This window comes from Meles meles, chromosome 2 (assembly GCF_922984935.1).
Source record: "Meles meles chromosome 2, mMelMel3.1 paternal haplotype, whole genome shotgun sequence".
NCBI lineage: Eukaryota > Metazoa > Chordata > Mammalia > Carnivora > Mustelidae > Meles > Meles meles.
In genome coordinates this window covers 122,988,800-123,012,748 of record NC_060067.1, presented here as the reverse complement: position 1 = coordinate 123,012,748, position 23,949 = coordinate 122,988,800, and the positions used below count along the sequence as shown (strand labels likewise).

Below are 23,949 nucleotides of genomic sequence, written 5' to 3'. Positions count from 1 at the left end.
ATTCCATACTACATAGATAGATTGAAATGCAGTTATAGAATGCAAATAAGAAAAGAACAAAACTGTATTGGTGACCAAAATATATTTTTACCTCCCTCACATTAGGGACAAGGTCAGTTAATCAGTAAATGGCTTTGGCTATGTTACAGGCACTATTCCGTGGTAGGACTTTCAGTTCCTATCTTTGCTTTATTTGCATACTTCCAGAGGTCACTATTTCTATACTTTGCTTTTAATTATACTAGTATGCAGAAACAGAATCAACAAGGAAAAAGAAAATACAGAATTTGTTTTTTTTAAGGTGAAGGGCTATTGAGATAATATCCAGTGATAAAGAAATAAGACAAAAATAATATGTGACAAAAATAATAGGTTCTGGAGACAAAATGCTATTTGAGATATCATCTGGTCAATCCCGAGGTAAAATTAAATTTAAACCAAACAGTAAGTTAAAAGTCTAGCTTCTTTTCAATACTGTCCAAAGTCCCAAAACATCCCTGGACTTCAGTATCTGCACGTGCAATATATACTACTATTTTTTTTAAAGATTTTATTTATTTATTTATTTGACAGACAGAGACCACAAGTAGGCAGAGAGGCAGGCAGGGAGGGTTGGTCGGGGGAAGCAGGCTTCCCGCTGAGCAAAGAGCCTGACTCAGGGAGCTGAAGGCAGAGGCTTTAACAGACTGAGCCACCCAGGTGCCCCTATACTATTTAAAAGTAGTCCATATCCATGAATGTTATTTTAAAAATGTGAGGAACCTCACATGATAGTCACAAAATAATCAAGATCATACAGATATTAATGTAGTAATAGCCACTAAGTTTTACAACATTAAAATGGCTGCCATAACAAATTATATGAACAAAAGGAATGTGTATATTAAAATGCGCATGCTGTCCACTTTTCATTCAAAGCAAAACTAGAGTAGTCACCAAAGTTACTGACTAGGAAGCTTACTATAGTGGTTTATAGTACACTGTAGTAAGTGGTACTTAACTATACTGCTGCTGGACCATGTCTACCTGCTGATCAGCGTATTTGCAAACAATCTGCCTTCCTTTTTATCGGTATGTTTTCTTCTCTTAACCATTCAGAATGCATTCAGCAACATTGGATGATCATGTCCACTGAGTTTGGGGAGGAATAGATATGCAGGAAGCACAGTTAACATGCATTTACATGCAAAACTAAGTGATGTGAGGAATTTAAGTTTGCCTTATCCCACAGATCTTTTTGTATGCTTATACATTCTCTGTAGGGAAGAAAGAGTGTGCCTTGTTCCCCAAGGTCATGAGATTTCTCCTGAGGCCCAGAAATGCTGAGGCTGGATTTCCAGATCTGGTGTCTTTATATTGAACAAAATCAATCTTTCAATTCCCACTTTGTTTGAATTCCATATTGTTGGTTTTTCTCTGGCAATAGTAGAAAAGGACAGCCTCCTCTAGAAAAAGATAGATACTCACAAAATAAATTTGTATAATATCAATTGCAGCCATCATCACCATATTTGGGCTGTGGATATTCAATTCATTAGTCCATCTCAAAATTTGGTTAAAGCAGGAAGCTACGAAATAATATACATATAACACAGACTTTTAAAAATCAATTTAAAACGTTTAAGTATAAATGCATTTGCTAATTATGATGTGAAAATACATTCTTTTCTTTGAGTAGGAGTCAGACGATTGGTGTTCTTGTCTTTGCATGAGTTGTGCCTATAATGTATCACTTGTAATTTCTGGATTCATTTATACGAAGTATATTTGTGAAGTAACATAAGCTCAGAACCCTTCTAGATTGTTACGATTTGTTTTTAAAATCAGGTCTGTTGACCTATGTTTTTTGGGTGTGTGTGTATAATCACCATCTCTCGCCATACAACATTACAATATTAATGACTATATTTGCTAAGCTGTACTTTATATCTCCATGACTTATTTATTTTATAACTAGAAGTTTGTATCTTTAAATCCTGTTTATCTATTTTGCCCATCCCCCACCACCCCTCTGGTAGCCCCCAGCTTGTTCTCTATTTAAAAGTCTGTTTATTCAGTTTTTTAGATTCCACATTTATGTGAAATCAGATGGTATTTGTCTTTCTCTGTCTGATTTATTTCACTTAGGATAGTACCATCTAGGTTCAACCATTTTGTAACAAATGGTAAAAATCTAATTTCTTTTTATGACTGAATAAGATTCCATTATGTATCTATGCATGCCACATCTTCTCTATGCATTCATTGTATTAGTGGACATTTGGGTTGTTTCCATATCTTGGCTATTGTAAATAATGCTTCAAGGGCATAAGTCATATACCTTTTTTTTAATGTTTTATTTTATTTTTTTTAAAGTTTTATTTATTTATTTGACAGACAGAGATCACAGGTAGGCAGAGAGGCAGGCAGAGAGAGAGGAAAGGAAGCAGGTTCCCTGCAGAGCAGAGAGCCCGATGCGGGGCTCGATCCCAGGACCCTGGGATCATGACCTGAGCCGAAGGCAGAGGCTTTAACCCACTGAGCCACCCAGTGGCTCATATACTTTTTTTTTATCAGTGTTTTCATTTTCCAGTAGGGAGGTTACTGAGTCATATGGTAGTTCTATTTTTAATTTTTGAGGAAACTCCATACTGTTTTCCACAGTGTCTATACCAATTTACCTTCCCACCAATAGTGCATGAAGGTTTCCTTTTCTCCTTATCTTTACCAATATTGGTTATTTGTTGTTATTTTGATACTAACCATTCTGATGGCATGAGGTAATTATCTCATTGTGGTTTTGATTTTCACATCTCTGATGGTTAGCGTTGAGCATCTTTTCATGTTTCTGTTGGCCACCTGTACCTCTTCTTCGGAAAAATGTCTATTCAGATCTTCTGCCCATTTTTTAATATTGGAGTGTTTGCTATTTTGATCTTGAATCATATCAGGTTTTTTTTCATGTATTTTTTATATTAGCCTCTTATTGCATAGATCATTTGAAAATATCTTCTCCCATTCAGTAGGTTGCCTTTCTGGTTTGTTGATGGTTTCCTTTGCTGTGAAAAAGCTTTTCATTTTGTTGTAGTCCCTATAGTTTATTTTTGGTTTTGCTTCCATTGTCTAAGATGATAAATCTGTAAATATGTTGCTAAGGCTGATGTCTAAAAGATAACTGCCTATGTTTTCTTTTAGGAGTTTATGGTTTTAGGTCTCACATTTAGGTCTTGAATCCATTTTGAGTTTACTGTTGTGTATGTTGTAAGAAAGTGGTCCAGTTTCATTCTTTTGCATGTAGCTACCCCATTTTCCTGACACCATTTATTAAAGAGACTGTCTTTCCCCCATTGCATATTCTTGCCTTCTTTGTTATAGAGTAATTGATCATATATATGTGGGTTTATTTCTGAGCTCTCTATCCTATTCCATTGATCTGTGCATCTGTTTTATCCCAATAACATACTGTTTTGATTACTACAGCTTTATAGTATATCTTGAAATCCCGGATTATGTTACTTCCAGCTTTGTTCTTCTTTCTCAAGAATGCTTTAGCTATTCAAGGATTTTTGTGGTTCTGTGCAAATTTTAGGACTATTTGTTCTAGTTCTGTGAAAAATGCTAACTAGGGATTTCATTGAATCTATAAATTGCTTTGGGTCGTAGAGCCATTCTAACAATGTTAATTCTTCCAGTCCATGACTATGTAAATCTTTCCATTTTTATCAGTTTCTTTCATCAGTATCTTATAATCTTTGGTGTATAGGCCTTTCACTTCTTCAGTTAAGTTTATTCCTAGGTATTTTATTCTTTTTGGTGGAATCGTAAATAGGATTATTTTCTTAATTTCTCTTTCACTAATTTGTTATTAGTGTATAGAAACACAACAAAATTCTGTATGTTAATTTTGTATCCTGTAACTTTACTGAATTCATTTATCAGTCTCATAGTTTTTTTTTTTTTTTTCCAGTTCTAATAGACTTTGGTGGAGTCTCTAGGGTTTTCTAGATGTAGTATCATGTCATCTGCAAATAGTGACATCTAAGATATGATTTTTTAAACCTAATAATCACTGTTGTTTTGTCCACATCTAATTTAATGGTAATTTTATTTAATGTAAGTTCTGTGTTGCAAAGCATTAAACTAGTTTTTATAGAAGTATCTCCCTTTGTTTCCACATCCACATTTGGAACACTTAGTATTGTATATACACAAAATAATATTTATGAAATGGTTCCTTGGACCATTTGTCCATAGGTTTTAGAAGGCCCTAAATGTTTTCAGATCAAATAAGTTTAGGAAATGCTAGTGTACAGCAAGTTATGCAAGGTTTTGGCTGTGACTTTTTAATGACATCTATAACAAATAGAACCTACACAAATGGATTTGGCAACAAACGCACCTTACCAAGCTGGTGGGAGTAGAAATTGAGCAGACATATAAGAAAGAGATTAGACACAAAATTTAGGGTGCTAGGAGTAACAATAAACTGTTTTACAGAGGGAAATTGAGAACATTGGTTATCCAATGCACTGATGAGATAAAAACAAGTGAAAAAACTCTCTTGTAAATTAGTTTTTATTATACCAAGACTGCAGAACTTCTGTGTCTTATAGGTATATTTGTTGAGGTATAGGTTATTTTCCTCATCCATAAACTTTGGAGTAAATTCTCCAGAATTAATCTATTCTGGATGGCATACAATCATTCTCAAGATTCAATCTCTCTTTCTTTCAACTCTTTTTGTGTTCTATTTCTTTGTTTTCTCTCTTATTATTTTCATCTCACCATATTTGGCAATACTTCGTCTATAACTTCATTTTTAACTTATGAGTAAGCCTACTGACCTCACTGAGGTTGTTTAGCTTCTTGGGAGAACTCAGAGTAAAGATGTTGCTAATCCCCTATGAAAGAAAACTAAATTTTGCTCCAACAAGGGGTGAAGATAACTCCTACATGACTCTAAACTTGCTACACAACAGTACGTTTTGCAATACAAAAATATGATGATTGAGTTACTTAAACAGGTCTTCCTACCAAGTCACCTACAGACAGTTTTGGTGTTGACATGCAAATGAGTATACATTATGGTCTTATTGATATGTAAGACTCTTTCCTGTCAACAGATTTGAGCCCTTCATAATGTATAATACAAAATATGGATATTTGTGAAACTGAATTCCTCAGATCATTTGTCCATAAAGGGGAATAAATGCTTTCAGATCATTTAACTCTAGAAAATGCTAGTGTATGTCAATATTTATTTATTTATTTATTTTTAGAGAGAGAATCTATGAACAGGGCAGAAAGAGGAAGAGAGAGAGAGAATGTCAAGGAGGCTCCACGCTCAGTGTGGAACCTGACACAGGGCTCGAACTCAGAACCCTGAGATTATGACCTGAGCCAAAACCTAGAATCAGATGCTTAACCAGCTGAACCACTCAGGCACTCCTACCTTTTTTTTTTTTTTTTTTTTTTTTTTTTTTTTTTTTAATATTCTGATGTATATTGCAACATTAAGGATCTCTCAGGGCCGGGGCAGGGGGGGGATCTATATAATGTTATACATTTCTCAAATTTTCTTCATCTGGAACTCTTCCCCAATCCCCAGATTACCTATTACATTTTTAGGAACAAGAAAAATTAAAGCTTCTAAGCATTTGGCTAAAGAGAGAGGAATTCTGAGCGGAAGTACAGTAGCTGGTAGCAAATTATACTTTTGTGATTGGGAAGGAGGAAGGAAAGGTCAAGAATGGGGCAAGAATTGTAAAGGGAGACTTTATGGTTTTCAGAGTGGTTTAGTTAGAGAAGCCAAAGTAAAATTTGGTCTGAATAAAATTAAGTTGTTTCTAGGGGCAACTGGGTGGCTCAGTGGGTTAAGCCTCTGCCTTCAGCTCAGGTCACAATCCACCCCCCCCCCCCTGCACCCCCGTCTCTGCCTGCCTCTCTGCCTACTTGTGATCTCTGTAAAATAAATAATTAAAATCTTCCAAAAAATTAAAAAAAAAAAGTTGTTTCTACCTCCCTTGAAATGTGTTCTTGTTAATAATTATTATCATTACCATGAAGATTATGTGGACCTTTCCATGAAAGTTGCCACTTATTTAATGCAATGTAACTGTGAAGAAGAATAGTCCTGTTCTGTCATTGAGAATATTGAGCACAGTATCTGTGCCTTGCCCAGGGACAAGGGACTCCCAGATGACAGTAAAGTACTCAGTGCTTACAAACCTCAGTTATCCCATCTGTATAACAGACATTATAAAACCTGCATCGCAGTGTTTCTGTGAGAATTAAATGAAATATGTGAAAAGACCAAGCACAATGCTTGGCATTTGGGGATATACTATAGCTATTACTCTTCTCTTTTGTTTGCATTCACAATATGCCCTCTCAGTTGGAACCAACGTCTACAGTCTTAAAAGCAAAGTTAACCTTTCACTATTTATGCATACTTTAACTTGCTAAGTACAGTCACCTTATTTTTTTGGGGGGGGGGGGGGGTACCGGGCAAATTACTGAACTTCTAAGGAGGATATACTGTCTAATTTGTTTTTGGCACTAGAAATGTATTAGAAAAAAGTGGAAAAATAAATGATTTACCAATCCAAGTTGCAGACGAATCTAAGGTGTTTTTGTCTTTTTTATTTTTAAAGTCACAGAGACCTGCCTTCATTTTAATTTGCAGTTACTCCCTTATTAAAAAAGAAGTATGGGGCACCTGGGTGGCTCAGTGGGTTAAGCCTCTGCCTTTGGCTCAGGTCATGATCTCAGGGTCCTGGGATCAAGCCTGGCATCAGCATAGGGCTCTCTGCTCAGTGGGGAGCCTGCTTTCCCCCCCTCTCTGTTTGCCTCTCTGCCTACTTGTGATCTTTCTCTGTCAAATGAATAAATAAAATCTTAAAAAAAGAGAAAAAAAAGGAGTAGTAGGAAAGTTATGGTGGTTTGTTTCTTGTCAGGATCCATTATGGAAAACCAAGGAGAAATAAATAAATAACGAATAAGAGCCTTGAAACCATAAGAAATCTCCCTCCTCATGTCCCAGTTCCCTATCACAGAGTAAACTAGTTACTGTGGACATAGTAGACACAATAGAACATTTGATAGGTGACCAGATTTTTACAGTGTTTTAGAATCCCAAACATAATAGCCTATTGAAAACTTGACTAGGATAAGTGACATTTGGTTAGGTGATCATTTGCATTTTTTTTAAGGTTTTGTTTATTTATTTGACAGAGAGAGATCACAAGTAGACAGAGAGGCAGGTAGAAGGAGAGGGGGAAGCAGGCTCCCTGCTGAGTAGAAAGCCCAATGTGGGACTCGATCCCAGGACCCTGAGACCATGACCTGAGCCAAAGGCAGAGGCTTAACCCACTGAGCCACCTAGGTGCCCCTTGTTTGGGTTCTTGAGAGATCCATTTACTCAGCAAGGAACTTGAGAACATATATGGGAAAGTAATTAAGCCAAATGACTTAGTGGTGGCTTTAACTTGACTGTAGTATTGCTCTTTCAAGGATGTTCAGCTTGCAGCTAATTTGTTTGCCAAACAAGGAGTAAATATTTATTGTAGCTTTACTAACCAGAAGATGTGATTCCTTCTGTTGATAATCTGTTTACCAAACTATCAATGGCATTTGGGTTATACTGACTGAACCCTACTCTTCAGGACCTATTTAGTAGGTAACACTCCTGTTGTGGTAGATTCCTGAAGATATTTGAAATCTCTGTAAACTCAGTGCACAGGGTTAACAACTGAAACCTCCTGGTCTGTCTCATTTAAAGATTATGATATTTTCTTTCCCAGGAAGCTTTGTTTCCAAATGGTCACATTGAGTAGATCCAATGCCTTCACACATCTACACTTAAATGTAGGTTGACACAACGCCATAGTTCCCTGCCTCAAATAACCTTCCAGCTTTAGCTGGCCACTTGTGTTTAAGGTTGGCTGAGAGAAGAAAATAAAACCTCCATGGTCTGGTAATCATGGGTTGTCTTTATTTCTAACATGCTCCCCTTGGGCTGGATCACAAATCTGTTTTTAAAAAGCCCATCAGTACTATCTTGAACAGAATGCAAACAAACCCAATCAGATGTGACCAGGGTTTTGGAACGCGATGAAAACTTTACATTTCTAGTTGAGCTGGGCTTTGGTGAAGACTTAAACCATATCCCATGTCTTTGAGCAATTCTACTAAATGAAATTGTTTGCTTTCTCCAGTAAACAGCTGGTGTTCATGTGGGCTTTAGGAATAATCAACTGAGGATGTAATTGAGGTTTTATTGAAAATACATCTCCTTCTGACTTTTTGAAAAGATCAAAAACACTGTGTTTAATTTTTTTTCTTCAATTAGAAACTTTGTGCACCTTATACTCCATGTAAGAAAGGGAAGCAAGGTTGAAAACTTTTTTCTAATTAACTGAACACTTTGATCTTTGGTCAAAAGCATGTAAAATCTAAAAATCTTCTGATAGATGCTGGGACTGTGGTAATGCCAAGAGCACTGGTGTGCATTGGATTGGATTTTACAGCAGGTGAGCTACTGTGATTTAAAATGAGCTTTTATTTTTTGTTTTTATTACAAATCTTACAGTTTGTTCACCTCAAAATTCTTATATTGTATAGTAGTCACATTGGGGTCTGTTTTTTTGTGGAATGTAGTGATATTAGATGGTTTACTTCAGTAAATATAAAAGTCATGCAAAAAATTTATCATATAAGAGATATGCTTGAAAATTTCCACCAGTAGTGATGTGAAGAAGCTAATGTGATGTACAACTTCAAGGCTTTAAACTGCTTAGTTTGAAGCATTCTTTAAAACACACACCTACACAAACCAGGGTACTAACTAGGGTGTTTAAAACCTCAAAATTATTTTAGGAGCTTTTTTAAAAACATGAATTTCTAGGCTGTGTCCCCAGAGATTCTAATTCACTAGATCTGAACATGGCCCAGGCATCCCAAATGCTGACAACCCTCTCCAGATTTTATACGCATGCCAAACACCAGTACAATATGGTGACTGGCATTAAAAGGCAAAGCTATATTCCATAAAACACAAATCCCTTGAGATGATTTGCAAAGAAAATTTCCATAGTCAAGTCGGGAAGGGACCCTCTGCATATTATCTTTTCTAGGAGTTTTTTAAAGTATTTCTAAATAGTTAAGACAGAGAAATCCTACAGAAAAGAATCCTGTTTAACTGGGTTTAACCTGCAGTTTCTCTGACATATTTGATCCTGAATAACATTTTCATCATGTTATCTTTTACCGGACCATAAAACCTATTTATTCCACAATGTCTTTAAGCAATTCTACTAAATGACATTTGGCAAGATCCAAATTGTTATTTACATTAGTACAGTTTTATTTTTATTTTATTTTTTATAATTTTATTTTTTGTAGTGTTCAACAATTTATTAGTTGCATGTAACACCCAGTGCTCATCACAACATGTGCTCTCCTTAGTACAACTTTTTAATGGCATGTCATATGACAGCTTTGAGAACATGCAACTTTCAAGGCCACTGAGAATTATTTTACCTTTGTTGAGACCTATAAATGGAATGTTTTGATTACCTAACATGGCATCTAAAAATAAAGTACTGAAGATTCACACCATTTTGGTATGATTTATTTCCTTATTGCATAAAATAATCAGGAAGAAAGCAAATTTAAAAAATAAAGAAAAAATGGTTTGTTTCAGTGGTTTAGGTGACAGTACCCTAAAAGGAATAATAGTTATCTGAAGCTAAACTGCTAAAAACCCTCTTGTCACAATATTGTTGAATTGACATTTGTAAGCAAATGCATTTTGTTGGTGAATGATCTTTTCATATTACAAGACTTTAAAAATAGACTGGTTAAAAAAAAAAGAAATGCTAAATGCTTAATTGTTATTGTTACCTTTAATTGGAGAATCAAACCTAAAATATACTCAGGAAGTCCAGAGACTTTGTGAAAATGGATTACTTGATTTTTTTTTAATTTAATGTAATATATTCAATGAGGTTTGGAATATATTTAATTTACATTTTTCTTCCAAAGGAAGAAAATATTAGAGAAGGTTCTAGGTCTAGAGGTAGAAACTGAGTCACAATCCTAAGACAGGAAGCATTTCCATAGCACTGGAAAATATTATCAAAAAAGGAAGGCAAAGAGTTACTAGTTTTATCTTCCAGAAAAGAAGAAAAGGGAAGGTGATTTTTTTAACCAACATCTTTACAGGTTATGTAGGCCAGTCTCTACATAAGACACTTTATGAATATTACTTCATTTGGATAGAAGAAATTTTCTTCAAATTCTTTTATACTGATGGAAAAGATTATCTGTTGTTTGGAGTGATTTAAAAAAAAGAAATTGTGATAATGAACTTTTACATACTAGTTCTATATCCATGCTTTCCACTCTTTCCCCATTTTTCTTCGTCTGCCCCATCCTTTCTTGTTCTAGTACTTTCTTCCTTATTAGAAATTACCCCTGTGTTCTTCACTTGGTGAAATTCCCTGAACATGTTAACACATAAATGAAGAGTGATGCCTTCACATGTTCTGTGTGGCGAGAAGACTCCCTTGCATTTGGTTACCCTTGAGCAGCAGTCTTCTTCCCAAGCTCATGCTGAACATTAGCGTACTGTTGTGCCTTATTTCTAAATACATACGAAGAGCATTTTACCTTAGATTAGAATTGCAGTAGGACTGTTAGAAGCAGTCACTACCCCCTCATATTTAGTGAAGCAAAGCAAAAAAAAAATGTAATATGTCTGGTTTCAAGTATGTAGATGATGTGAAATTGTGTACATGGATTACTTCTCACATTTGATTCACCTTGGTTGGTTTCATGATGCTGTCACCTGGGTGCCAATTAGTATGCTGGACATCTGCCAGGAAGGAGCTGAAATGAGGTCATCGGCTTATTTCATCTTGGCACCAAGGTCATGGCTAAGCTGTATTTAACCTGGTGCTAGAGGCTAAAGACATTGTTTAGTCCCGGAGCTGTTTTATATGCAGGAGTCTTATAATAGAGAATACATGGGCTTTTTTTTTTTTTTTTTCATTTTTTATACAAAAGAAAAATAGTGAAAAGCTATCACAAATATTTCAGAATTATGGCAACCACCACTAGCATACAAAGTACACATTATAGATTTGTCCAGCATACTAAAATCCATTCTTCATGTAAGGAAGTTGCTTCTATCACTCTCTATTGTTTCTCATAGTCAGATAAATGGTGACAGCCATGTCATCTGGAAGGCAGGGAGTGTGGTTACATGGCAGAAATGGGGGTTTGGAAGCAAGGTGCTAGTTTGGGTTGACAGTATTCAAACTAACAGGGTCAGGATCCATAATAGTGATACTGGAAACTAAGGCAAAAGAAAAAAATCAGTCATAGTGATCCTGCCTTTATTTTGATATTTTGCTCATTATGGGTTTTTTTATGAGTTTGTTCTTCTAGCATGTTATTAGAATAAAAAAATAAAAGTAAAACAAAACACAAAAAAAGTTATTAAAATAGCATGTATCTTGATTACCGATTATTTTGGTGCTTCTTAAATTTTGAGCCAATCTAATCTTGGTTCTACAACCTAACATAAGCTGAAAACTCAGAAGATTTGTGGAAGAGTATAATGTAATAAAAAGCACAAAACTGACCCCATATTTCATGCAAATAAATACTAGAACCCCAAGATTCATAATTTCTAGCACTGAGAATTTTTTGTGCTTAATATTGGCCATTAAAGTTATGAGCATCGCTAGAAGTCATAACAGATTGAATCACAGCCTAAATTTCATGAAGGGAGGAATAAGGGAGGTGTGGTTGCACTATGTAAGATTTGTGACCTATATTTAAACAGGAGCCCATATCCAAGGCAGACTTCCCTCACTCTATTCTTTAGGAATCAGAGAGACATTTTTATTATTTTTATTTTAAATAAGAAAAAGGTTGAAGTTCTGATGGGAGGGTACATATTGGTGAAAACGGAGGTTGAATATGCATGCAGGGAACTTACTTTTTTCATTTTCATTGTAGAAGTAAAATGAATAGAAAATTATATCTGATATCCAAGAAATCTTGCTTGCTGAGACACTTGCTATGAAATAAAGACTCAGCCTTGGCCAAACTCTGAGCTCCTGTACTGGATTTTCAAAATCTTTGAAAAAGATTTTCAAATTTGCACCTCTGTAGTTGTTAATATATTCCTAGTGTTAATATGTACCTAAGTTCTAAGAAAAAGGGAAAGCCCCCCAGTGATCAGCTTATCATTTGTTGTTCCTATAGCTGCCAACATAAATATTGATACCCTCACACATCTAGTTTATTTTATTTAAAATTTTACACATATTTAGATGTTCGATATATTTTTCTTACCTAAATCACTTTCTGAAACCCAGGTAGACATATCTAGACGAATTCAATGAAAAGAAATACTATGTTGATATTTATCAAGGATCCTACACTTTATATTCTTTTTTTTTTTTTTTTACACTTTATATTCTTTTTGAAACTGATTTCCTGGATGATTTCAACATTATATATTTTTTCTTTTCTAGAAACTCATTCAGAATTCCTGGCTCATTCAGAATTACCAGTAAAGGTGTGCACATGTGTGAGCATGTGTATGTATTAAGTATATGTGTGTGTTTGTATGTATATATATGTGTGTGTGTATATTTGTGTGAGTGTAAACATTGTATTTACCCACAATCCCCAGACTTTTGTCATAATAAGGACTTGGAGATGCATATACTTGTTAATTTCCCCTATAAGGTGGCACACCACTTACAAACAAGAATTGTGACTTCATTATCTTTGCATCAATGACTCTTAACTAGTTTGGTGCCTGCCATGTAGTGTTGCTCGAGATGAACTCATCCAAAAAATGATGCCTTGTTTCTATTATCTTATCTGGGAGATCTTCTAATAATAGAGCAGTTACTTGCAGTGAACCTGGAAAAAGAAGGCATTGCGCAAGAAGAGCTAAGAAAGGCTCAGGGAAATGGAACAAAAGAGGATGCTCTTGTGGGGCCACGGAGTTTCAGAGCTTAGATGCAGGCGGGAGAAAGTCCAGAGCTTATGGGAGCCATAATAAATAAATGATACCTCTTATTCTCTGAATCATAAATGATTGCACCTGACTGTTCAGCTCATGCTTCCTTTATAATTTTCTTCATTTCATGTCTTGTAGCCTTAATAAGATCAAAATGCCCTGGTGAAGAGAACTTATCATAAATTCTTTTTGTACTCCTCACAGTGCTGTCACAGTCCTGAAAGTATATTAAATTTAAGCAGGTGTGGCATTAAACTAATTGCCAGTTTATTATGTTTTTCCTAAGCACCAAGTAACTACATATTTAGGCTTTTAGAAAGAAGGAGAATGTTGTGATTTAATCAGTTACCACTCTGAACTATATTAATCACAGTCCCAACTGTAAAAGGTGACACACTCAAAATTAGGATGATTTGAAGAAAGTTTCTGTACAAAGGTATTACTTACAAATGTGGGTGGGGGGTGGGAGGATTACAAACAATAGTGAAATAACCTGGTTTTAATAATAGCAAAGGAGCTTTTTCAGACTGAGATGTAAGGAACAATGGAAATGAGGTCTTAGTAGAGCTCTGAAAAGAGTGCCGTGCAGAAAATTTTCCCATGGAGGTGTAGTGATCCTTGGTCAAAATACAGAACCAACTCAAGGTGACCCCAGAACTAGAAAGTCAAGGAAATAAGTGCCCTGATCTTACGCTTCCTCCTCCCTCCTGTCTCCTGCCTCGGCTGCCTGTTGGCCAAACACAATGGGAAGCTGTTGGGTGAAACCCTGATACTATCATCTGTGTGATTTAGTCTCCCTGTGCAAGAGTCTGGGTGGAAAAATGCAGAGAGTGTATTCGAAAGGGCCCGTAGAAGATCTTCGGCACATTTTCTCTTATTGGAACCTGTCCTGATCCTTAAAAATCTGTACTACTAGGGGGTTTAGAAGTAGAATAGTATTGCTGGATATATTTGTGTGCACTGTAAGGTCCCCCAATAATGGGTCCGTGATTAAAGGAGCGAGACTGATACAAAGCGAAGGTCAAGCAAAGCTTTATTTTGCGCCAAGCATCCAGAATCAAACCGAACGTTCGGGGCCACACCTCTTACAGAGAGGGCGACCTCTCTGCTTCACAGACTAGCTTTTAAGGGCAAAGGCCACGTGGTTGGGCCTGGCCACGCACAGGTGGCCAATGAGATTGGAACACACGGAGAAAGATACACAGTAATGCTAGGTCACACATAAGTGACCAATTGAATTACAATTTACCCTATAGTAGACATTTGAACTAGCCTATCACCTTGGTCAGAATTGGCGCCCAAAAGGCGAGGCCCATACTCCTTGGTAGCTAGGGAGACAGTATGTGCCCCCACTGATTGGATACCTCCACCTGGCCTGACCCACCCTTGTATTTGGGCTTTGTTACCTGGGACTGGTTTCCTGGGCTTGTTTGTAAGTAAGTCCTCTCGGGGGAAAGGGGGCAGGGACAGTTTAAGTTTTACTGCATAAACAACAAAATGACTGTTTAATCCAAGATGGATTCGCTCTGGCTAAATAGGCCCTTACAGCACTAAGTCAAATGCCTATATGATGCCACTCCACTTTAAATGCACACTAATTTTTTATGTTGCTCTCCTTGAGATATACAAACAGTGCAGGGAATCAGGAGGGAGGGACCAACTTTACTTGGAGAGTCAGCAAGCCTTCTAGTGTGGGTAAGATCTTAAAAGATCCCAGTGAAGAAAGGAAGAAGGAGACATTTTGCAGAGGGTACAGGGTGAATCATGAAAAAGCATACCATGACTCTGAAGAAAACAAGAATGATGGAAAAAGAAAATTGGCCTTTGGAGTTAAACTGAAACCTGGTTAAACTCCAGCTATTCATTAGCTTTGTGATGCTGAGAAATGATCAAAATCTTTCTGGTGCTTAACTGTATCTTATCTAAAACAGGCACAATAATTCCTATGGGTTACTTGCACTGATTAAATGAGATAATATATTAAAGGTATCAATAATTATGTGCCGTTACTAGGAGCACTCTCATTAGACTCACAGACTGTTATTTCCAAATAATCATGTCAGCTACCAAGTGATGACTTGTTGGGCTGAGAAACTATGGATTAAAAAGGCAAACAAACAAATCAACAAAGTAACTTTCCAATTTGGAGTCATATGATAACTTATGTGTTGGATGTAGATCAGTTATAATAGTGAGCAATCCTATTATTTCCCCTTTATAGCTGTTCTCTGTTGGCAGTTAATATTGGTACCAAATGATTCCCCTGTCTTTGCTCATTTCTTATTTTGTAATATGTTGTAAACCGTCCAAAGATCTTCCCCTTCATGAATTTCAGTATATCTCATGTCCAGCTTGTGTGCATATTAAAGAGCAGTAAGTAATGACTTTTAATGAATGAAGTTATATAATTCTTCAATTCTCTATTTATTCAAGGAAAATCTCTTAACCACTATTATAGTTTAGTCTTGCTTTCTTCAAATTTTCTGAGTAGGATCTGGTTTTTCTGTTATCTGAATTATTGTGTTTGTTGACTTTGAGGTGTTTATGGACTCTGCTGAAAAGAAAGCCAGTGACCTTGATTTAGTCTTGCTTTCATCTACAAAATATTCTTCTTCAGTAAATAACTGGCTTTATTTTTTTTTCCTTTTTCTATCTCGGTGTATATAATGTATATGTATGTGCCAATCCATTTATTTTATGCCCTTGCCCCCGACATCCCACCCCCACCCCAACAGAAAAGATCAGGAAAGATAGCATACAGCAATTACTTCTTCAGTGGCTTTTTTATATTATGTTTGAAAAAATATTCTGTTACTTCTCATTGAGTGCTTTTTAGGAATCTTGCTGTTAGTTTGTCAATGTAATATGTCCATCAATTTGCCAGTCTGTATTCAGAGGTCAGCCAGATTTAGGTTGGCAATTATATATGAGTCTTATTACATGGCCTTAAACAGCAATTGGTGACTGTATACACCTGTGGGCATTCATTAAATGTTAATTAATGATAATATGCTGATTTGAATTGACTTGCAGATTCTGGCTGATTACTCTTCAATTTAAAATTATGAGATGCATAGCATTAATCTGGTAGCAGGCAGGATCATATTTTAATTTATTGCATGCGTCTAGGAAACTGTAGAACTTTAGGAATTCCAAGTATGTATTTGTAGTAGATACAAAAGATACCATATAACAAAAAAGTGAGTACAATGGAAAACATCTGACAGCCTTTTCTTGGATCTTTTCCTTGCCTTTCTTTTTCTTTAATTTAAAAAAGTTCTCATTTGGGTTCAGTTATCCAAAATTCATAAAAAAGCTAGGTTGATTTTTTTTTTAGCATGTTTATTCTTTCTTGGATAATTGTTAGAAACTTGAACTTCTTGTTGTTGCCCAAAGTGATGTTATACTTTTCTGCTAAGGACAGCCACCATTTTTTAAAGTTTTGGAAGTAGTTAAAGATTATTTGGAGAGGTGGGAAGGAATTCCTAAAATAATTTAAGTGTTTTCAGCTTTATGATGGTTTTCTTAAGATGCTTCTCATTTGTTTTAAGTAACTTTCAAACATAAGACTCCATATTTACGTTTCCAAGTGCTTGCAACTGGTTACTGGGAATTATAATTCCAAAGGAGAATTTCAAATTTTTCATTCATTTTATTGAATTTATTATTATTATTTTATTATCCAAAATTATAGAATTCATTTTTTAAAAAGTCTAAGAAAACCCTGCTGTAAATTCTGATATAATTAGCCAGAGTGACTCTAATTTGCAGTAAAAAGAAACAAGTTAATTTTTAGTAAGACAAATTTGGTATATATATTTATTTCTGAACATCAAAATTAATTTGTGTCCATTAAGGTTGTTGGGTTTTGTTTTTTTTTAATTATCTAAGTGGAGATTTATTTGTTAGGGAAACACTCCTCAATACTACTTTGCTTAAAGTAATATTCCATTAATTAAGGAACCCTGGAGTTTTCTGAGCCTTAAACTTCAGTTCCAATTTTCATCATCATCATTATTACTATTATTATTATCATCATTATCATTGTTATTATCACTATGCCTCAACCTATATCTGGAGTTAGGGGTCTCACCTAATTGTCCCATTCTAATTACAAATAATTCCAGGACCTTACAGAAGGAATAGGGGCAAGAAAGTCACAAGTTGTTCCATTTTGTGATTACAAAATAACCTTTAGTCATTTCTGGTTAAAGCTCAATTAACTTAAGAATTTGACAAATCAGATTTTCCTAAATATTTAAACATGTTTATGCACTAATTGAAATCCCTGAGCTATTTTATTTATTTATTTATTTATTTTTTTATTTGAGTGAGGTTGACACCCAATGTTACATTGGGTACACTACAAATTCAGAGAAACTTCTCTAGTAAAAAACTATAGAAATGATCCCTGAAAGTATAGTCTTCCAATGTTACATTGGTTTCAGATGTACAACATAGTGATTCCCATCTCTCTGTGTTATGCTGTGCTCACCACAAGTGTAGCTATCATCTGTCACCAAACAATGCTATTATGATTACATGGACTATATTCTTTAGGCTGTGCCTTTTTGTCTCATGATTTATTCATTCCATAATGGGAAACCTGTACCTCTCACTCCCCTTCATCCATTTTGCCTATTCCACCACTCCTTTCCCTCTGGCAACCACCAGTTTATTCTCTGTATTCATAAGTCTGATTCTGCTTTTCATTTGTTTGTTCATTTATTCATTTATTTTGTTTTTTAGATTTCACATATGGGTGAAATCATATGGTATTTGTCTTTCTTGATCTGACTTATTTTGCTTAGCATTACACCTTCTAGTTCTCTCCATATTGTCGCATCTCTGAGCTGTTTTAAACCATAATAAGATATTTAATTCTCCTAAGTACTGCTGTCACCTTCCAAGGCAGACAGAGAGATCTGCCAAAATCTTCCCAAGCATGTAATGAGTACTTACCAGCATTATGTCCAAATATTTAGATTTCATAAACATTTTTCTTTCAAAAATTCAAAAACGCAGTTGTATTACTTGGATTCTGTACGCATATAACCTATTTGGTTGTTTTTTTTTTTTTAAGATTTTATTTATTTATTTGACAGCTAGAGATCACAAGTAGGGAGAGAGGCAGGCAGAGAGAAAGAGAGGAGGAAGCAGGCTCCCCGCCAAGCAGAGAGCCCGATGTGGGGCTCGATCCTAGGTCCCTGGGATCATGACCTGGGCGAAAGGCAGAGGCTTTAACCCACTGAGCCACCCAGGTGCCCCAAACCTATTTGGTTTTAAACCATCTCTTCACCAACCTGTTTGGACTTAAGGCAATTCTACGCCCTTCTTTAATTATAATTTTTCCTATATAACTCATTAACCCTGATTGTATGGTTGTGATAGTGATATTGAAAATTGATGGACTAACCTATCAGAAGTAGTAAAAGTTTTGAGTTCCAGAAAATTTGGGAGGAAATTCAGTTTTTAAAAAAATGTGTAAGAAACATATTAGACTGACTAAATTAGGAAATCTTGCCTAAGTCATGTTTTAAGAAATAATTCAAATAATCTATAACCAGCCTCCATGCAGTTATATTTGTATATTCATGTGTGTGTTTATTTTTTAAAAAACCATCCTAAAATGTGTTCATATCACCAATATGAGAATTAAAAAGAGGAGCTGACTTAGCCTAACAGTGTTAATCATTCTAAATTAGTATACAAGCGTTTTGGATCAAGAAGCAGATAAGGAGTAGTATTCTTTATAGGAATTTCTGTGCCCATAGTCAATTTGGGAACATGTGACTTTCTAGCCCTTATTCCTTCTGTAGGGTCTTGGAATGATTTGTAATTAGAATGGGACAATTAGATGAGACCCCCCAACTCCAGAAGTAGATTGAGGAATTAACAAAGTGAACACAGAGACTCTTCAACATTTATTGGGAAAACAGCTTACACTTGAGGAAATTATAGAGTTTGTAATATGTTTATATCAAGCAAGTTAGAAAAATACTCACAAGTGTCCTTACTAGCGCAAGTGATAATAGTTCTGAAACACCATTCTAAATGTTACATTCTTGGCACATTTTACGAATGTATTCTCTGTGAAGCTAGCTAGAAGGCTGGATTCAAACTCCAGATCCCTAAGGCAAATTTTACATCCTGCCCTTCTGAATATACACACTACAGCTGATGAAACCCAGCAAATCCAGACATAACTGTGGGATACAAAGTACTGGACAGTTAAGCTGTTCTGATTGTAAAGTTAATTTTAGTTGCTTAGGAGAACAAAATTCAAAATCAAACCAAAGTCAGAGTTTTCTTAATTTTACACTATTACGGTGATTACTAGTTGTCATTCATTGAGTGGAATAATTTGATTTTGAGTTATCTATCATAGCATTTTATTTTAAAATACCATTTCTTTTGTATATAACAAAACCCATTCTATAAAACTGCTGTGTAAAATTGAACAATTAGCATCTGTGGCAGTTAAAACTAATAGATAATGTATAAAGGAAAAGGTCCCAATTAAATTAACTCCTATGGAGCAAATACCAAACACTGCATTCAAGTAAAGGTAGTAAAATTTAGCTTTAAAAGTGATTTATGAGCTTAACCCCATTCCTTCCTATTTTGCCTATAGGCAGAGCTGTTTGGAAACACCCGCTCAATGCTAGTTCCTTTTCTTTCAATGATTCTCCTCTAAATGTTCTAAATAGTTTTAAAGTAACAAACTTTGGGGAGAAATCAATTATTATATTATCATCGACACTTATTGAAGAGTCTGAGGAGAGTGAGAAAAATGGAGCATTGCTTTAATGAAATATGGAGACATCTGTAAACCTCCTCTCTCCTACTTCATCAGTTCTTCCCTCTCCAGTGAATAATGCCCACAAACATACAACATTCTGTAATATTTCTCATCTTAAATCCTCTTGGCCCCACAACTCCCCCACCCACTCACTTCTACCCTCCATTTCACTGCTCTTTTATACATTACAATGTCTATGGGGGTTGTTACACTGGGTATTTCTGTTTCCTCTCTTCCATAATCTTATCAACACATTTTGAGGATGATTTTATTTGTGCTGTTCTGATCAATCCTCCAAGGACACCAATAATCACCATGTTGCCCAAACCAGTGACCTCCACATTCCTAAACCGGTGGTCTGTACTCATTCAGTCATCATTTTATTTAACCTCTCAACAACACTTGACTCACCTGATCAACTTTCTCCACTCAGACTCTCTTGTTTCTCTTCCAACCTTACTAGCTGTATTTTCTCAATTTACTTTGATGATTCCTCTTCCTTTTCTCCATCTCTAAACATGGGAGTTCACTTGAACTTCATTTTCTCTATTCTAGCCACAGTATTCCCTGGGAACATCATTCAGTCCCATGTTTTTAAATATCGCCACATATTTAGTCTGGATCTCACCTCTGGACTGCAGACTTTGTTTTGTTCACTGCTGTATCCTCATAACCTAGAATAGTGACTGGCACAATACAGGCGTTCAATAAATATGTGTTGGATAAATTAATTAGTGCTCTGCTTTATTTCCCAGGGTTATCATAAAAAACAAAAGAATCAGGGATACAAGAGTAACTTGCAAACTGTAAATCAACCTGTAGTTAGCAATCTTGCAGATTGCTATTAATCAAAAACAATAAAAGGGATGGGATATGAGAGAATTTTAAAAATGGATTTCAGCATTCTAATCTAGATCTTCAAAAGTAGTATATTGTCCCAAATTTGGTGTTCTATTCCACTCATCAAACTCTGGGCATCAGGGAAAGAGGAATAACAAATCTATATGCAGATACAAAAAGAAATGGTCTATTGTTTGCTCTGATAAAAGTATGGTATCCTTACTGTGTGAGGCCCACAAATTTGCTAGACTCAGTAGTCCCAGCTCAAAGGACATGTCCTTGCAAAACTAGTAGTGTTAATCATTTACAATGCAAATAAGCAATTAACAAAGTTATATGATCCATAGCTTTAGAGCTTAATGGCTGTCATGAAAGAATAGGATATGGACACAAGCTAACAGGATGCGTGTGGCTGAAGTGTGTGAATTCTAAAATGTATAGCCTCTGCCTATTAAAGCAAATTATCTTGAGCAAGAGCAGTGGTTCTCAAACTTTATGATACCTCAGAATCATCTGGCAGGCATCTTAAAGCCCACCACCACCGTTTCTGATTTGATTGATTTGAGCTTGTGCCCAAGAATTTGCATTTCTAACAAGTACCCAGTTTTTCCTGCCTTTCTAGACACATACACTCTAGTTTCATCTCACTTTGAGAAACACTGCAGGAGAGGGTTTATTTATGGGCTCACGGAGGGTATAAAGTTCAATATAGCTCCAAAAAATTTCTTCCAAACTTTCCAATATTCCTCGACATTCAAGTGATCATTTGTGCTGTGTATTTAATAAAATAGTACTTTTAATTTTAGATTTATTCAAACCAACAAACTCTCTACTCTGCCTCTTGGAGTATTAATCACATTCTACTTGCTACAAGTTGGTGATTATTGCATCGAGACTTGCTTCCTCTTGTGACTCTGGTCTGCATCATCATTGTTGGAGTAACGCTGATCTAAATATACTTACTCAGCTCTTCTACCTGCCTGCCCTCTATAGCAATCAGATAAAATTTTGAATTCACTGATCTCCCAAAGTAGCCCAGCTAAATTAGAAGAGGACATCAACTCTAGATATCTTGGCTCTGCAAAGGAAATGTTCTATTTCTTGGAAATGTCAAGCAGAATTTAATTAGATGCTGAGAAGGAAGTGCCCTGATTCTGAGCATCTGACATAAGTGAGAGCCAGAATGTATTGTTGGGCTTAAACTGAGATTCTGTTCCAGGTTCAGGGCAATCTAGAAAACAAATATCCAAAATATAATAAATGGTATCATTTCGTAGTTAATGTACCTGACACAAATAGTATGTGTTTTGAAAAAATGAGTTCAAGAATTTGAAAAACTAGGGGTGCCTGGGTGGCTCAGTGGGTTAAAGCCTCTGCCTTCAGCTCAGGTCATGATCCCAGGGTCCTGGGATCAAGCCCCGCATCGGGCTCTCTGCTCCGCGGGGAGCCAGCTTCCTCCTCTCTCTCTGCCTGCCTCTCTGACTACTTGTGATCTCTGTCTGTCAAATAAACAAATAAAATCTTAAAAAAAAAAATTAAAAAAAAAAGAATTTGAAAAACTAATGGAAATATAACTATGCCTGTTGGAAGTTTTAAAATTTTCATCAATTATTTAAAAGTAAATGGATCACAGCTGTACTTTTAAAAACATGACCAATAAAAGGGTGCCTGGGTGGCTCAGTTGGTTAAGCATCTGCCTTCAGATCAGGTCATGATCTCAGTCCTGGGACCCAGCCGCGTGTTGGGCTCCCTGCTCTGTGGGGAGTCTACTTCTCTCCCTCTCCCTCTGCCACTGCTCCCCGAACTCATGCTCTCTCTTTCTCTCAAGTGAATAAATAAAATCCTTAAAAAAAATGACCAGTATGAAAGTCAATATTTACTTGGAAAACAAATCAATAGTTACTTTCCTATAAAAGGATTTTACTTTATGGGAGTATTGAGAATATTTGTTCAAAAATAAGCTAGATTTCTGTATTTCAAAGGATTCAAATTACACATAATTTACTGCAAGATTTAGGATCAAAATTTTTATACATGGCAATAAAAACAGCATAGCATGCCATGTCCCAAACACTATTCCAAATATTTTGTGGTATTTTTTGTTCAGTTAATTCACAATAACACCTTGAGGCAGCTGCCTTTTGCCCTCTCAGTTAAAGAGTTAAAGATGAGGGATCTCACAGCTAATCACTGACTAATTTGAAATTGATGAACCTGGCTTCACTGTCCTTCACTGACCATTGTTTAGTAATTCTTTATAAGTACTGTTTGTTTTTGCAGTTTGATCCTGCTAGCACTTTTGGTCTCATATGCATATTTCTTGACATATTTTATGGGGATGTTTGAGGAAAGATGTTTGAGAAGTAACTTGTACAGTATAAAATGTTTATGTCAATGCTTCCTGTATCTGTAGCCAAATAGGTGGACTTCCAGCAAATCATTTCTAAACTTAATGATTAGAAACCTACCGTATATAATAAATACCAGTCAATCTATAATTGGATAAAAAGTGTGTGTTTATAGTTACTTTCATCTTAAACATAAGTTAGCTATGTAATGCAGGGGGACTCTTACAAAGAGATTATGACCTAGTAAGGGGCATAAGGAATATGTAAAACAGTATTATAAAGTGCTCCTGAGGGGCACCTGGGTGGCTCAGTGGGTTAAAGCCTCTGCCTCAGGTTCAGGTCATGATCCCAGAGTCCTGGGATGGAGGCCGGCACAGCGCTTTCTGCTCAGCAGGGATCCTGCTTCCTTCTCTCTCTTGGCCTGCTTGCCTCTCTGCCTACTTGTGATCTCCATCTCTCAAATTAATAAATAAAATATTTAAAGTACTCCTGAAATTAAAAGGTAGAATTAATTTTATTATAATGCACGATAACAGTTGGTAATGTGTTTGTTGTGTGGTATTGACTATACATTGCAAACGAAATGATAATTATTGCTATCAGTCCCTTAATTAAGTCTCATTTTCTGATTTAGGGGTTTTAAAATATTCAAAATCTCATTAGAGAACCATGCAACTTTTCTGTTGACAACATGCATTGAAATTTTGCCCTTCTGATACTTTTAAAATTATCCTTTGAGAGAGAAATAATTGGAAAAAAATTGGATTAGCAAAGCATACCAAAACTCTTAATTTTCAGGTAACAATGTTTCTGCGATATACAAAAAAATATTAAAAAATTACATATGATATTGATCGTGAGACCAATTTGTTTTCTGGCTTTATTTTGTAAACTATATGCTGTTTTATTAATTTTGTTGTTATATATTAGGAGAT

At 35.6% G+C, this 23,949-nt stretch overlaps 1 protein-coding gene and 1 pseudogene across 3 annotated transcripts in view; one reads left to right on the top strand and one right to left on the bottom strand.

Annotated features, from left to right (window-relative positions):
* Nucleotides 1-23,949, top strand: part of ARHGAP24 (Rho GTPase activating protein 24) — a 534,495-nt gene that overhangs the window by 427,655 nt on the left and 82,891 nt on the right. The window lies entirely within an intron of this gene.
* LOC123937653 lies at nt 17,367-17,451 on the bottom strand (annotated as a pseudogene).